Source organism: Bombina bombina, chromosome 2, assembly GCF_027579735.1.
Source record: "Bombina bombina isolate aBomBom1 chromosome 2, aBomBom1.pri, whole genome shotgun sequence".
NCBI lineage: Eukaryota > Metazoa > Chordata > Amphibia > Anura > Bombinatoridae > Bombina > Bombina bombina.
Genome location: NC_069500.1, coordinates 1031963447 through 1031980568, shown reverse-complemented (window position 1 = coordinate 1031980568; position 17122 = coordinate 1031963447).

Sequence of the window (17122 nt, the reverse complement as noted above, 5' to 3'; positions counted from 1 at the left end):
TACTCATATAGAGAAGTAGAAAAGGCGCCACATAGCATAACACTGTGAGGATATAAAATATATTGTGCGTTTCTCAGTTTAAAAACTGTTTTCATCAGTCTGATGAAAGTTTTTAAACTGACAAACGCATTGCTGGATACTTAATAAACACTTGTTTTTATGCAACTTGCTTATTGTTTGTGAAGCTACTCTTGGGAAGTCTGCTATACTGAAAAAAAAATGTGGCCAATGATATGCTGATTTGTTAGTGGTGGGGGAAGAGTGGACTGACAAGAGGCGAGTTAGCCGGGCAACTCCGAGGTTTCAGCCTGCTTATATTGCACTACATTTGAGTACTTTATCCCATGTGAGTATATATACCCCTGCACAATATCTTTTATCTTTGCTTGTGTCACTAGTGGGCGCCATTAGTTGCCTAGGCAACCCGCCACCTGAAAAAATACTGTCAGAAACATGTTAGAGTGATACCCACATATCGTGTCGCTTAAACCTCTAAATACATGAATACAAAAGTCATAAAAACAAAACCAATATGTCTTAAACTCTGATAAAGCCAAATATTACCTCCGATTACTATTTGTCGTTGCAATATTAAAAAGCAAAATATGGGGAGGTGTGTCCTAAACGCAGCCATGGCAGGTCACACATGCTAGAGGCTCCTGATTTAAGTTTAATAATCTGCCAATTAAAGAATTGATTGACCATCTATTTCACCCTTTGACTGCTCTGTACCATCTTAAGGTTTGAAACTGATGAGATGGCGGTCCTTGCTTGACAGGAACGCTCTTTTTGCAGCTTTTATGTGAACGGCGAGAGACCTGATCAGCGGGCCTGCCTGGCAGACATTCAACAACCTTCAGCAACCCCCCCCACGACCACTAGGGAAAGCGGTCACATCAGTGCTACCTCACGTACCTACATAACTACAGAGCTCTTTATTATCGTCGCTGGCCATGGAGTTCCCTTACAAGGAGTGGCAAGTGTTGCTCGGCGAACTAGAGTGGAAAATGGACAGCCGCTATGAAGATCTTAAAATGGCGCTGAGAGCACCTCACGACAAGGTGACTGTCTTTGTACCAACCGTGGCAGAGAGAACTCTATCGATACAGACCTTAATAGCTACCCAGACCAAGCCGGAATTGCAGCGCAGAGCCTTTGCTTGTTTTCTGCTATAGCCGAGAGGGATGCGGCCGAACCCTTGGAGCGAAGCTATGTTAACATACAGCAGCTGATGGCATTTTCACCCCAAGCTGGTGAAGGGGGAACTTTTTGAAAACTCCAAGAGTATTGGCACAGCGGAGATCACTGAACGTTTCAGCTGCCTCACAGATGCCGGAAAGCTTTGGATCCCATGCCATCTTTTTCATTATGGGCTACTCCCCGCCTAGCAGAACCAGAGATAAAATAAAGACTGCTTCTTTCACATACTTTACGGCCCCCGAAGACACAGGACTGAGAGCCCCACAAAGATCAGGTGTTGGGTAAGAAATTCAGATTCTATTCCTAGCAAGGCAGCTAGTATTCTCTATAACACGCAGGCTTTCGCTTATCTAATGTGAACCTGTGTTGTAACTGCCTGTTTCTGAGACTCCCCCAAAAGAACTACCTAAGAGGCGGATGGCTAACTTGCCCCTATACTAGTTTTTTAGTCATGAAGATGACAACGTTGAATACCCAGGGGGTCGCCAAGACTACACACTTTGTTTGATTTTTCTATATATTCCTCGCTCAACTCTAAACAGTACAACTAGGAGTGCTGTTCTGTGTGAGAGCGAGTTCTGTATAGACGCAGCACACTGGGTCCTGTGGGACTCTTACTTACTGTACATGGAAGTGATATAAAGGCTGTGACAAGGGAGCTACGTTACCTTTAACCTTAATCTTTATCCCAACCTGATATTCTATATGTTTAATATGTGTGAATTGCTGAATAGCGTATTCCCCAGATTTCTGATATATGTCAGCTGATATCCTGGAGGATGATTTAATGTTCAGAGGCAATGTTTCACTGTCGGGAACTTTGATGTATAAACTCTTGAGAGGGGGTAGCTACAATCCCTGCTTGCGATAAATACCGACAACAGGCAAAGATTCTATGTGTGTTTCTCCCAAAAATTACATTGGTATGCGAATAAGATTGTATGTTTCTTAACCTATGTGCATATTCTAAAATATTGCTTAAGTTTCCAGAAATAGTCAAATATTATCCTCTGAAACTGTATTAAGTTATGTTAGTGGACAGCATTCAAGCGGAAGGGCCCCATAATATCTTATAGTCATAGCCCCAGATTAATTCATTATTTATGTCCAGATCCTCTCCTTAAAAGGACCCATAGCCTGTACATGATATATTTTTCCCCTTGGAGGGACTCTCAAATACCCCAAATATTTAAGGTACACCACTCCTTAACATGACAGATAATACCCCAAACTCTCTCAACACATTAAGCTTTCACAGTTCATCCTAGTTTAAACCCTGAGATGCTACTGGTAAAGGGGGGCGTATCAGACAGTATTGTCATCATAGGCACAAACCACATTACTTTTTAGCCTGAGTGTCTCAATGGCATATTTGAAGGGGGCAATGGTAGCTATTAGTCCTCCTCTGGTAAATGTTTTAAATACTCCTAGGTCATGGCATAGGTTTCTTTACTCACGAGGGTAGCTATAAACCCAAACATACGCAAGATATTAGATACCCATTACTATAGACCCCGTCAGTTAGTCATTCCCAGACCATAGGACAAACCATATAACGCCTAAAGCCTACAAACCCTATAGCCTGGTCTGAATATATAGCGGAAGATGGCCTAGCTTGTTTATGGAGTTCTCTACAGTTTTGTATTGCATCCTTTTCCCTACATTGAGAAACATTGGTTCTCCATGGTTAGTACTATCAACCCTGTGGGGTTTAGGTGGTGGGTGGCTGGTTGGCTATACAGTATATTAAGTGGTGCTTACCCGCTGTATATTTAACAATGTTACCTTTGGCATTTGAGTACTGGGGTCCCATAAGTGGCTCCACAATATTTTCTACTTATATATTTGTTATGCTTTAATAATCATATGAATATACCTTCTATGTATCATAAGGCCAAGAAGTGGTTGTAGAGATGACTATCTTAGCCTTGTAATTGCCTGTATATATAGTGGTCCGTAGTGCGGATAAGGGTGGGGGGGTTGTAATTCAGGGAAGAAAAGATTATATTAAGGAAGCCCATCGTCTATTAGGTGATTCTGAGACATATAAAACCCTAGAGAAGAATCCGACAGGAAATTTTCTATTAGAATATGAAGAATTAATCAAGACTGGGAAGAGTAATTTGGTTCTAAATAATGTGGAATTTCAGTATTTGGTGGTGGGGAATCCAGTCCTACCTATTTTCTATCATCTCCCCAAAATCCACAAGGGTTTGAGTAACCCGCCGGGGAGACCGATAGTCTCAGGGATTGGAGGCCTCACCACCAAATTGTCTGAATATGTTGATCAAATTTTGAAACCCATGGTTCCATGTTTACGGTCATATGTGAGGGATACAATACATATTTTGGAACTCACGAAGGATATAGAATGGAAACAGGATTTCATTTGGGTCACAATGGATGTTTGTTCGCTGTACACCTCAATCCCACATTTGTTGGGAATCACGGCTGTGAAGTATTTTGCCAATAAAAGCGGATACATAAATGAGACCCAGATGAGTTTCCTAGAGAGGGCTATGGAGTTTATTCTAACTAAAAATTATTTTGTATTTGAAAACAAATATTTCCTCCAAATAAGAGGTACCGCTATGGGTACAAAATTCGCCCCCACGTTTGCGAACCTCTATATGGGGTGGTGGGAGGATCTATTTGTTTTCAGCACAAATAACCCTTTTAAACATAACATAATAGAGTGGTATCGTTATATAGACGACGTGCTCATGATATGGCACGGCTCCAATGAGGATTTGAATAAATTTGTTGAATATACTAATAAGAATTTACTTAACCTAAAATTTACAATGGAATGGAGTAAGGATAGGGTTAACTTTTTAGATCTTGAAATTATACAAGAAAATGGAAGGGTCTACACAAATCTATATAGGAAACCCACTGACACAAACGGATATCTCCATGCCAGCAGTGGCCATCATAATAAATGGCTCAAAAATATCCCCCTAGGACAATTTCAGAGAGCAAGACGTAACTGTACTAAACAGGATGATTATGAAATAGCTGCAGGGGTGATTAGAAATAGATTTTTAGCAAAGGGATACGAGAATAAGGAATTAGTGAAAGTGCAAAATATCGTAGGGAATATGAATAGGGATGATCTTATTGGAGGTAATAATTCGAAAAAGAAGAATCATGATAGTAGTAAAAGGAAGATACAACTTGTAACAAAATTTAATAGAGCATCAAGAGAGATCGAGAAAGCCATGAAAAAACATTGGCCTATTATCATGCAAGATCCAGTATTAAGAGATATTCTGAACGATAGGGGACAAGTTATTTTTAAGAGAAATTCAAATGTTAAAAATAGAATTAGTCCTAGTATGCTGAAGTCGGAGAAATCCACAAATTGGCTAAAGAAAAACTCAGAGGGATTTTTCAAATGTGGTAGGAAGAATTGTAATTGCTGTGCCCATATGGAAAAGAATAATGGTACCTTTGGAAAGAAAAAAGGTGATGATACATTTAAAATCAGATGTATGATGAATTGTAAAACATGCTATGTTGTCTATCTTTTAAGGTGTTCGTGTGACAAAATCTACGTAGGTCGCACGAAACGACCCGTGAAGACCAGATTTAACGAGCACCTGAGAAACATAGAGAACGGTTTAGATAATCATGGTGTACCAGCACACTTTCTTGAAGCCCATGATGGCGATAAAACAGGTTTGAGTGTCTTAGCAATTGAACATGAAAAAAACCCCATTAGGGGAGGAGATAGATTACTTCTTTTAAGGCAACGGGAGACCTACTGGATCCACAAGCTTGAAGCTGTGGGTCCAGGAGGTATGAATAGAGACATAGATTTAGCAGCATTTCTGGATACATGATCAATATTTTGCTACCTCTCAAGGGTATTTTTAGTCAATTTTACGTCTTTTAGCCCCCTAATAGAAATTTACCTCTTCTAGTAACTATGTTCCTATATGTATAATGTATCTCTAAAGGGAAAGTAGATTATTCAGGGCTCTAGAAATAAACTATAACCATATATGTGGAGCCCTGATTCCAGCTGGGGTTTAGTCTCCCTAGATCTCTTAGGAATTTATACTTTGCCTATGAGAGTTTCTATATAAAAGTGTCTAAATAGGTCTTATTTAGTGCCTTATATATATATCTTCATTACTTTATCGTTTATAATATGCGCTATCAATTTTAGTGATCATATATTTCTTCCTTAGATTAATTCTGAATGGGCAGTAAAAATTAGTATGTCCATATATTTGTATCCTTTTTTAGTAGGTGTAAATAGATAGATTATATTTATGAGTTTTTTTATTACTTAAGCACAATTATATTTTTTATATTTATGTATTTGTTTTAACTAGCCTTTGAACATTTATTTGCTTTGTGGTTTTAGAAAACGTCTTATATATTAAGCAGTTCTGTGATATTTTATGAAATTTGTATGCAATGTATTTGATGTATATTTTAATTGTTATCAGATTAGGTGGATCATGTATAACCATAGGGATTATCTCATTTGTATGAAACAGCCTACCTATAGATTGGGACATTAGCATATGTATATCGCTCATGCAGGATAGAGGGATATAAATAAGCTGTAAGAAGCAATGTGGGCATTGCCTCTGACGAAGCGAGGAGGAGCCTCGCGAAACGCGTTAGGCCACGCCCACTTTACGCTACGTAGGACGTACTCTGACGTTTGTGTTAGGACCTGGACTGGAGCCGGCTATTTGCAGTACAGCGTCTACCGCATTGTGAGCAGAGAGGGTCCGTTTTCTATGAGAGGGTTTACCCGCTGGCTATCGAATAATCTGGGAGAGAGAGAGGAAAAGCCCAGCAGTGGGACATACATTCCCCTCATTTGTGTGCTGACATACCTCATATGTTTGAGGGTTATTATGTGAGTTTGGAATCATTTGTTTGGATGTTTTTATATATATTATCACCATTAAAATTGTTTTAAACCTACACTTAGATCATCCGTGTACTGTTTGGTGCACGGAGTTGCGCTCCTGTTTTCTTGTGTCTTTTGACAGGGATCCTTTTCAGTTTTGCTACCACGGATTTTACACCAGTGGAATATAAGGAGCAGCAGGACAGTGTGGAGGAAAATTGCGGACTTTTTTCTGAACTATCATTACAAAATACACAGTTTATATCTATCTTTGGTGTATATTAACTTGGTAAGAGTATATATTCTTTCTTCTTTCCAGGAGTAATTATATATGTATATGGGAAATATTTGTGAAATATTTATGATTAAGTATTAGACCCTGGGAATCTAAAGTGTTAATTCATTATTATTTTTTATCCTGCATCTCTAAATAGTGGGTCTATTTGACTCTTTTTTGTTGGCGCTCTTGGATCTTTGTTCTCTAATTGCCTGTATACTAGTGGTCCATGAGTGACCAGCCAAATAGTCATGTCAATATGATCTTTCCTAATGTAAAATGGAGATTTCAGAAAGTGTTTAATTGTATATTTATGTTATTATTGATCTATTGCAACCTTTGTATGTGATTTTTCTGTTTCGCAAAATCTCAATAAAAAATAAAAAAAGCAAAATATGAGTTACCTTGTAAGTCTGTCTGACTGTTCTCAACCTATATTTTTATAAAGGGAATAAACAGGAATAATTATGCCTTTTAACAGCATCTTACTTATTAGAGCACTATAATATAAATAAACTATACAAAGTATATATAAATGTACATCCTTAACGGCTAAGTATAGACCATAATATAATATAAAGATACAAAAAGAACTATAGAAAGCTATGCCATACTATTTTTTGTATTAAGGCCCTTTGGACTCAAGCTCTCTAGCTCAAAAGTCCATCTGGCTTCTCTTTACACAAGGACCTTATTCCGATCGTCAGCCCTATGTAATGGGGGCACATGGTCAATTATGGTGTATTGCAGGTCAGCCACACTGTGGCCACTTTGCAAAAACTGACATGCCACTAGTTGGTCAGTTTCTTTATTTTTTATGGCTGTGCATATCACACTCCTATGATTGTCCATCCTGGTTCTCAGGTCATCGCTTGTTTTCCCGAAATAGAACAAACTGCACAGACAGTGCAATAAATAGCCCACTTCCGCTTCGAATGCCAGTTCTACCTTCAACTTATGAGTACAGCGATGGGGTCCAGTGTGGCCCCATCCTACACTAACCTGTTCATGTCTGAGTTTGAGAATAGTGGAACAAGTTTTTTCAGTAGGCCAGAAATCACATATTTCAAGAGATGCATTGATGATCTGCTGATAATATGGTCAGGCAGTGAAGTAGACCTAAAAATATGGTTCAATTAACTAAATACTAAACACACCACCTTAAAATTCAAAATGAATTATAGTCCGAAACAAATCAAATTTTCTTGGATCTGAAAATCTATAAGGAAGGGGATAGGCTAATTACAACTATATACAGAAAACCGACGGACAGAAACTCGCTTTTGGATGCATCAAGCTGTCATCCACCAGCCCTAAAAAGGGCCCTTCCCAAATCACAGTTCATCAGAGTGAGAAGGAATAATACTAACAGAGAACTGGCAGACTCGCAAACCGAAGAAATGGGAAATCGTTTCATCCAGAGAGGGTATCATGTTCAACTATTACAACATATAACCTCAATTGAAAATGGATATACCAACACCAAGATAATAGATGAACACGATAAAGTTAAAATGACCCTGGCTACAACTTATTCAGCTGACAAAAATGAGTTCTCTACCATACTCAAAGAAAATTGGCAGATACTCTGCACAGACGAATCACTTCCGTTTAAAGGGATGGGAGTCCCCAAAGTAGGTTACAGATGAGGGAGATCTCTCAAAGACATTTTGCAAAAAACAAATCCTGTACATTGTTACAGTTCCAGGACATGGCTTGAAGAAGTGAAACCAGGTTGCAACAAATGTAGCAGATGTACCACCTGCAATGGGTTACAAGTGGGTCGCTACTTCCATCACCAAAGACATAGAAAGAAATATTACCTTAAACATAGAGTAACATGTACGGCCAAGTAGTGGTCTATTTATTGCACTGTCCATGCAGTTTGTTCTTTGTCAAGAAAACAAGCAATGACCTGAAAACCAAGATGGCTAATCATAGGATCGCAATACGCACAGCCATCAAAAATAAAGAAACTGACCAACCAGTGGCACGTCAGTTTTTGCAAAGTGGCCACAGTGTGGTTGACCTGCGATACACCATAATTGACCACGTGCCCACATTACATAGGGGCGGCGATCGGAATAAGGTGATCATGCAAAGAGAAGCCAGATGGACTTCAAGCTAGAGACCTTGAGCCCAAAGGGCCTTAAACGAAAATAGAATGGCATAGCTTTCGATAGGTATTTTTGTATCTTTATATTATATTATGGCCTTTACTTAGCCGTTAAGGATGTACATTTATTCCCTGTTTGTTCCTTTCTATGGATTATGCTGTCCTCGGTGACATTAAGATTTATTTAGAATTTACTTAGTAGTTACATTTAGGCTGTTGCTTCCCATTTTATCGCTATACCGTATATATTTCAGTGTCTTGTAGCATTTAGCCCTCTTTCTCTCATATATATATAATTTGTATAGTTTATTTATATTATAGTGTTCTAATAAGTAAGATGTTGTTAAAAGGCATAATTATTCTTGTTTGTTCCCTTTATAAAAATATAGGTTGAGAACAGTCAGACAGCTAGACTTACAAGTTAATTCATATTTTGCTTTTTAATATTGCAGCGACAAATAGTAATTGGAGGTAATATTTGGCTTTATCAGAGTTTAAGACAAATTGATTTTGTTTTTATGACTTTTGTATTCATGTGTTTAGAGGTTAAGCGGCACGATATTTGGGAATCACTCTAACATGTTTCTGACAGTATTTTTTCAGGTGGCGGGTTGCCTAGGCAACTAATGACGCCCACTAGTGACGCAAGCAAAGCGCCACATAGCATAACACTGTGAGGATATAAAAGATATTGTGCAGGGGTATATACACTCACGTGGGATAAAGCACTCAAATGTAGTGGATTATAAGAAGGCAGGATCCTCTGAGTTGCCCGGCTAACTTTTTTGCTCACATTTATATATATATATTTTTGCTCACATTGATATATATATTTTTTTGCTCACATTTATATGTTATTTATATGCTGCTATTATACACATTATAATAGTTTTTTATTTGATTTGTTTGTGGTGAGAGCCCCTATTAACTTCTTAGCGTGTTATCAACAATTCCTGCATGTGTCCTTCCTGCAGACATGCTGCGTTTTCTGTGATGACCGTATGTCTTGCCTTGGGGCGGGTTGCCTAGGCAACTAACAGTGCCCACTAGTGACACAAGCAAAGGAACAGTAAAGTCAAAATTAAACTTTTATGATTCAGATATAGCATGCACTTTTAAGCATTTTTCCAATGTACTTTATTATCTAATTTGCTTTGTTCTTTTGGTATTATTTGTTGAAAACTATACCTAAGTAGGAGCAGCAGTGCACTTCTGAGAGCAAACTGTTGATTGGTGGCTGCACTTGTCTCTTGTCATTGGCTCACTTGTGCTCAGCTAGCTCCCAGTAGTGCATTGGTGTTCCTTCAACAAAATGATACAAAGAGAATGAAGCAAATTTGATACTAGAAGTAAATTGGAACGTTGTTTAAAGCTGTATCTGAATCAAAATTTGTGTTTCATGTCCTCAACTTGCTCTATAACAATGCTTACTCTAAGGCCTCTCCTGCAACTTCAAAATCAATGTGTCAGGGGCTAAATTTATACTACCCATTTAAACACAGAAACAATGAAAGAAATCACCCTACTGTTGACAGTTGTACAATCATGCCAGCATTTCAAGATTCTTAAAAGGATTCCTGACCTTGCCATCTTCTTTACCCATAACATGCACTCTGATTAAAGGGACATGGAAGTCAAAAATGTAACTTTTATGATCAGACACAGTGTTGGGTTTTAAGACATTTTTCATTTTACTTCTATTATCAAATGTTCTTCATTCTCTTGGTATCCCATGTTGAAAAGCATACATAAGTATGTTTAGGAGTAGCAATGAACTATGGAGAGCTAGCTGGTGGTTGTTGGCTGGCTACACACATATGTCACTTGTAACTGTCTCATTACATGTGTTCAGCTAGGTCCCAGCAGTGTATTGCTGCTCTGGGGCTGACTTAAACTACACGGGTGGGGGAGTTCTGGGCGGTGGCCATCTTACTGGTCGCACTGAGTTTTCTCCACTATTCATTACAGGGACAGTTCACCCAAAAATGTTCTTCCATTTAAATTGTTCCCAATGATTCATTTTACCTGCTGGAGTGTTTTAAATTGTTTACAAGTAGATCCTTTACCCCTATTTTGGCATTTGAAATAGCTGATTTAGCCTGTGGTATCCCAGCCTATACTTAAAGTTTCTATACTGGAGTATATTCTATTGAATAGCCTAAGTAAACACAGCCAGCAGAAGAGATTACACTCTCAGTGGGGTGCATGATAGTTAAGTAATAAAATTATAATTTTCCATTGTTCTCTGTAAGTATTGAGCTTTGGTTTTCTAGACAAATATAAGATAAGGAAGCAAGTGTGTGTACGTAAAAGTGATAACATAATGAGATCTGATATTACCTGAAGCTCAACCGATTGTAATAGGCTGTGGTTTAAAAGCACAAAACCAGCTACTTCATATACACAAATAAACCGAAAAATGCAAGTTCTCATAAATGTTATACTCTGCAGCTGGTATAACAAGTAATTGAAAATACATTCAAATAAAAACAATTTTACAGTGTACTGTCCCTTTAATTCTGTGAAGCAGATCTGTGAATATCCAATTTAAAATAGTGGAGAGGCTTGTCTGTCGGCGACCTGATCTGAGATATAGAGTTTTGGATTGTGGCGCGGCTTATTTGCCCTCAGTACCGGACTATTCATTTTGAGGCCTTCCATATCACTGAAGCCTCTACACCTTTCCCACACCTTTGGATCTTGCACCCGTTCTGCAGCATTCTTTTTGGAAATATGACAATCGATATGCCCCTATGCTGAGAACTGCTACAATGCTTCAGTTTAAAGCTGGAATTGGCTGAACGTTTACTACAGCACACTCTCCTTAGCAGTATAGAGGGTACGGTAACATGCTGAAACAACACGAACTGTTGTATTTTTTTATTTTTTCTTAGTTGTACCATCTCTGTTGTGGCAGTTCTTATGACATTTAGTCGAGAACTAGAGTACTTCTCATTGCAAAGAACTCATAAGGCTGCTGACCTTTTATGTTTATATGGCATATACTTATTGCTTTTTTAAGGATAGGCTTCAGTTGGTCATAGTTTGCCTTGATTATATGCTTATGCTCCATTTTATGAAAGCTCTTTTTATTTCAAATTTACTAGCACTCAGCTAGATTACGAGTTTTGCGTTATGAGTGGCTCGCTACTAACTTGCAAGTTATTTCCACAGCTCACCTTCAATTGCGCTGCTATGACAGGTTTGCAAAAAGCCGGCGTTTGCCGGAGTTATGGCTGCGTTGAGCTCCATACCGCACACAAATACCAGCGCTGCTTTGAACTGCTTTGACGCGCTCGTGCACGATTTCCCCATAGACATCAATGGGGAGAGCCGGCTAAAAAAAGCCCAACACCTGCAATAACGGAGCGTAAAGCTCCGTAACACAGCTCCATTGATGTCTATAGGGAAATAAAAAGTTATGTTTAAACCTAACACCCGAACATAAATCCTGAGTCTAAACAATCCTAATCTGCCGCCCCAGACATTGTCGACACCTACATTACACTTATTAACCACTAATCTGCCACCCCCAATGTCGCCGCCACCTACATAAATGTTTTAACCCCTAATTTCCCGCCCCCAACGTCGCCGCCGCCACTATACTAAAGTTATTTACCCCTAAACCTCTGGCCTCCCACATCACTAACACTAAATATATTAACCCCTAAACCTAACCCTAAGTCTAACCCTAACCTAACGTAACCCTAACTTTAACATAATTAAAATAATTCTAAATAAAACCTACTATTAATAACTAAATAATTCCTATTTAAAACTAAATACTTACCTGTAAAATAAACCCTAATGCCTAGATTTGGAGTTTGGCGTTAGCCGTCAAAACCAGCGTTAGAGGCTCCTAACGCTGGTTTTGGCCGCCCACTGGTATTTGGAGTCAGTCAGGAAAGGGTCTAACACTCTCTTTCCAGCCGCGACTTTTCCATACCGCAGATCCCCCTACGCCATTGGCGTATCCTATCTTTTCAATGGGATCTTTCTAACGCTGGTATTTAGAGTCTTGGCTGAAGTGAGCGTTAGAAATCTAACGACAAAACTCCAGCCGCAGAAAAAACCCAGGAGTTAAGAGCTTTCTGGGCTAACGCCAGTTCATAAAGCTCTTAACTACTGTGCTCTACAGTACACTAACACCCATAAACTACCTATGTACCCCTAAACCGAGGTCCCCCCACATCGCCACCACTATAATATTTTTTTTTAACCCCTAATCTGCAGACCGCACACTGCCGCCACCTACGTTATACTTATGTACCCCTAATCTGCTGCCCCTAACACTGCTGACCCCTATATTATATTTATTAACCCCTAATCTGCCGCCCCCAACGTCGCCACCACCTACCTACAATTATTAACCCCTAATCTGCCGACCGCACAGCGCTGCCACCTATGTTATCCTTATGTACCCCTAATCTGCTGCCCCTAACACCGTCGACCCCTATATTATATTTAATAACCCCTAATCTGCCCCCACAACGTCGCCACCAGCTACCTACAATAATTAACCCCTAATCTGCTGACCGCACCTCACCGCTACTATAATAAAGTTATTAACCCCTAATCCGCCTCACTCCTGCCTCAATAACCCTATAAGAAATAGTATTAACCCCTAATCTGCCCTCCCTAACATCGCCGACACCTAACTTCAATTATTAACCCCTAATCTGCCGACCGGACCTCACCGCTACTCTATTAAATTTATTAACCCCTAAAGCTAAATCTAAACCTAACACTAACACCCCCCTAAGTTAAATATAATTTAAATCTAACGAAATAAATTAACTCTTATTAAATAAATTATTCCTATTTTAAGCTAAATACTTACCTGTAAAATAAACCCTAATATAGCTACAATATAACGAATAATTATATTGTAGCTATTTTAGGATTAATATTTATTTTACAGGCAACTTTGTAATTATTTTAACCAGGTACAATAGCTATTAAATAGCTACTAACTATTTAATAGCTACCTAGTTAAAATAATTACAAAATTACCTGTAAAATAAATCCTAACCTAAGTTACAATTAAACCTAACACTACACTATCATTAAATTAATTAAATAAAATACCTAAAATTATCTACAATTAAACCTAACACTACAATATCAATAAATTAATTAAATAAAATACCTACAATTATCTACAATTAAACCTAACACTACACTATCAATAAATTAATTAAATACAATACCTACAAATAAATACAATTAAATAAACTAACTAAAGTACAAAAAATAAAAAAGAACTAAGTTACAAAAAATAAAAAATTAATTACAAACATAATAAAAATATTACAACAATTTTAAGCTAATTACACCTACTCTAAGCCCCCTAATAAAATAACAAAGCCCCCCAAAATAAAAAAATGCCCTACCCTATTCTAAAATTAAAATAGAAAAGCTCTTTTACCTTACCAGCCCTTAAAAGGGCCTATTGCGGGGCATGCCCCAAAGAATTCAGCTCTTTTGCCTGTAAAAAAAAACATACAATACCCCCCCCAACATTACATCCCACCACCCACATACCCCTAATCTAACCCAAACCCCCCTTAAATAAACCTAACACTAAGCCCCTGAAGATCTTCCTACCTTGTCTTCACCATGCCAGGTATCACCAATCGCTCCAGGCTCCAAAGTCTTGATCCAAGCCCAAGCGGGGGCTGGAGATCCATCATCCGGCTGAAGAGGTCCATCATCGGCCTGAAGTCTTCATCCAAGCCCAAGCGGGGGCTGGAGATCCATCATCCGGCTGAAGTCTTCTATCAAGCGGCGGCTGAAGAGGTCCAGAAGAGGCTCCAAAGTCTTCATCCTATCCGGGCAGAAGAGTAGATCCGGACCGGCAACCATCTTCTTCCAAGCGGTGACAAGCGGCTCCATCTTGAAGACCTCCGGCGCGGATCCATCCTCTTCTTCCGACGTCCTAAGTCCGAATGAAGCTTCCTTTAAATGACGTCATCCAAGATGGCGTCCCTCGAATTTCCGATTGGCTGATAGGATTCTATCAGCCAATCGAAATTAAGGTAGGGAAAATCTGATTGGCTGATTGAATCAGCCAATCAGATTGAGCTTGCATTCTATTGGCTGTTCCGATCAGCCAATAGAATGCGAGCTCAATCTGATTGGCTGATTGGATCAGCCAATCGGATTGAACTTGAATCTGATTGGCTGATTCCATCAGCCAATCAGATTTTTCCTACCTTAATTCCGATTGGCTGATAGAATCATTCGGACTTAGGACGTCGGAAGAAGAGGATGGCTCCGCGCTGGAGGTCTTCAAGATGGAGCCGCTTGTCACCACTTGGAAGAAGATGGTTGCCGGTCCGGATCTACTCTTCTGCCCGGATAGGATGAAGACTTTGGAGCCTCTTCTGGACCTCTTCAGCCGCCGCTTGATAGAAGACTTCAGCTGGATGATAGATCTCCAGCCCCCGCTTGGGCTTGGATGAAGACTTCAGCCCGATGATGGACCTCTTCAGCCGGATGATGGATCTCCAGCCCCCGCTTAGGCTTGGATCAAGACTTTGGAGCCTGGAGCGATCGGTGATACCTGGCATGGTGAAGACAAGGTAGGAAGATCTTCAGGGGCTTAGTGTTAGGTTTATTTAAGGGGGGTTTGGGTTAGATTAGGGGTATGTGGGTGGTGGGTTGTAATGTTGGGGGGGTATTGTATGTTTTTTTTACAGGCAAAAGAGCTGAATTCTTTGGGGTATGCCCCGCAAAAGGCCCTTTTAAGGGCTGGTAAGGTAAAAGAGCTTTTCTATTTTAATTTTAGAATAGGGTAGGGCATTTTTTTTATTTTGGGGGGCTTTGTTATTTTATTAGGGGGCTTAGAGTAGGTGTAATTAGCTTAAAATTGTTGTAATATTTTTATTATGTTTGTAATTAATTTTTTATTTTTTGTAACTTAGCTTTTTTTATTTTTTGTACTTTAGTTAGTTTATTTAATTGTATTTATTTGTAGGTATTTTATTTAATTAATTTATTGCTAGTGTAGTGTTAGGTTTAATTGTAACTTAGGTTAGGATTTATTTTACAGGTAATTTTGTAATTATTTTAACTAGGTAACTATTAAATAGTTAATAACTATTTAATAGCTATTGTACCTGGTTAAAATAAATACAAAGTTGCCTGTAAAATAAATATAAATGCTAAAATAGCTACAATATAATTATTATTTATATTGTAGCTATATTAGGGTTTATTTTACAGGTAAGTATTTAGCTTTAAATAGGATTAATTTATTTAATAAGAGTTAATTTATTTCGTTAGATAAAAATTATATTTAACTTAGGGGGGTGTTAGGGTTAGGGTTAGACTTAGCTTTAGGGGTTAATACATTTATTATAGTAGCGGTGAGGTCCGGTCGGCAGATTAGGGGTTAATAATTGTAGGTAGCTGGCGGCGACGTTGTGGGGGGCATATTAGGGGTTAATAAATATAATATAGGGGTCGGCGGTGTTAGGGGCAGCAGATTAGGGGTACATAGGTATAATGTAGGTTGCGGCGGTGTACAGAGCGGCAGATTAGGGGTTAAAAAAATATGCAGGGGTCAGCGATAGCGGGGTCGGCAGATTAGGGGTTAATAAGTGTAAGGTTAGGGGTGTTTAGACTCGGGGTACATGCTAGGGTGTTACGTGCAGACGTAGGAAGTGTTTCCCCATAGGAAACAATGGGGCCGCGTTAGGAGCTGAACGCTGCTTTTTTGCAGGTGTTAGGTTTTTTTTCAGCTCAAACAGCCCCATTGTTTTCTATGGGGGAATCGTGCACGAGCACGTTTTTGAAGCTGGCCGTGTCCGTAAGCACCACTGGTATTGAGAGTTGCAGTGGCGGTAAATTATGCTATACGCTCCCTTTTTGGAGCCTAACGCAGCCCTTCTGTGAACTCTAAATACCAGCTGTATTTTAAAGGTGCGGCCAGAAAAAAGCACGCGTAGCTAACGCACCCCTTTGGCCGCAAAACTCCAAATCTAGGCCTAAGTTAGCTACAATATAACTAATAGTTACATTGTAGCTATCTTAGGTTTAATTATTATTTCACAGCTATGTTTGTATTTATTTTAACTAGGTAGACTAGTAAGTAAATAGTTATTAACTATTTACTAGCTACCTAGTTAAAATAAATACAAATTTACCTGTAAAATAAAACCTAACCTGAGTTACACTAACACCTAACATTACAATATAATTAAATAAATTAAATTAAAAAAATAAATTTATCTAAATTACAAAAAATAGGCATTGCCCTTAAAAGGGCATTTAGCTCTTTTACGTTGCCCAAAACCCTAAGCTAAAAATAAAACCCACCCAATAAACCCTTAAAAAAACCTAACACTAACCACAGAAGATCCACTTACAGTTTTTGAAGACCGGACATCCATCCTCATCCAGCCAGCGAAGTCTTCATCCATGTGGCAAGAAGTCCTCAACGAAGCAGGGAGAAGTCTTCATCCAAGCGGCAAGAAGTCCTTAACGAAGCTGGGAGAAGTCTTCATCCAAGCGGCAAGAAGTCGTCCTCCAGGCGGGCAGAAGTCTTCATCCAGACGGCATCTTCTATATTCATCCTTCCGACGCAGAGTGGCTCCATCTTCAAGACATCCGGCGCGTAGCATCCTCTTCATACAGTCCCAGCCGTACA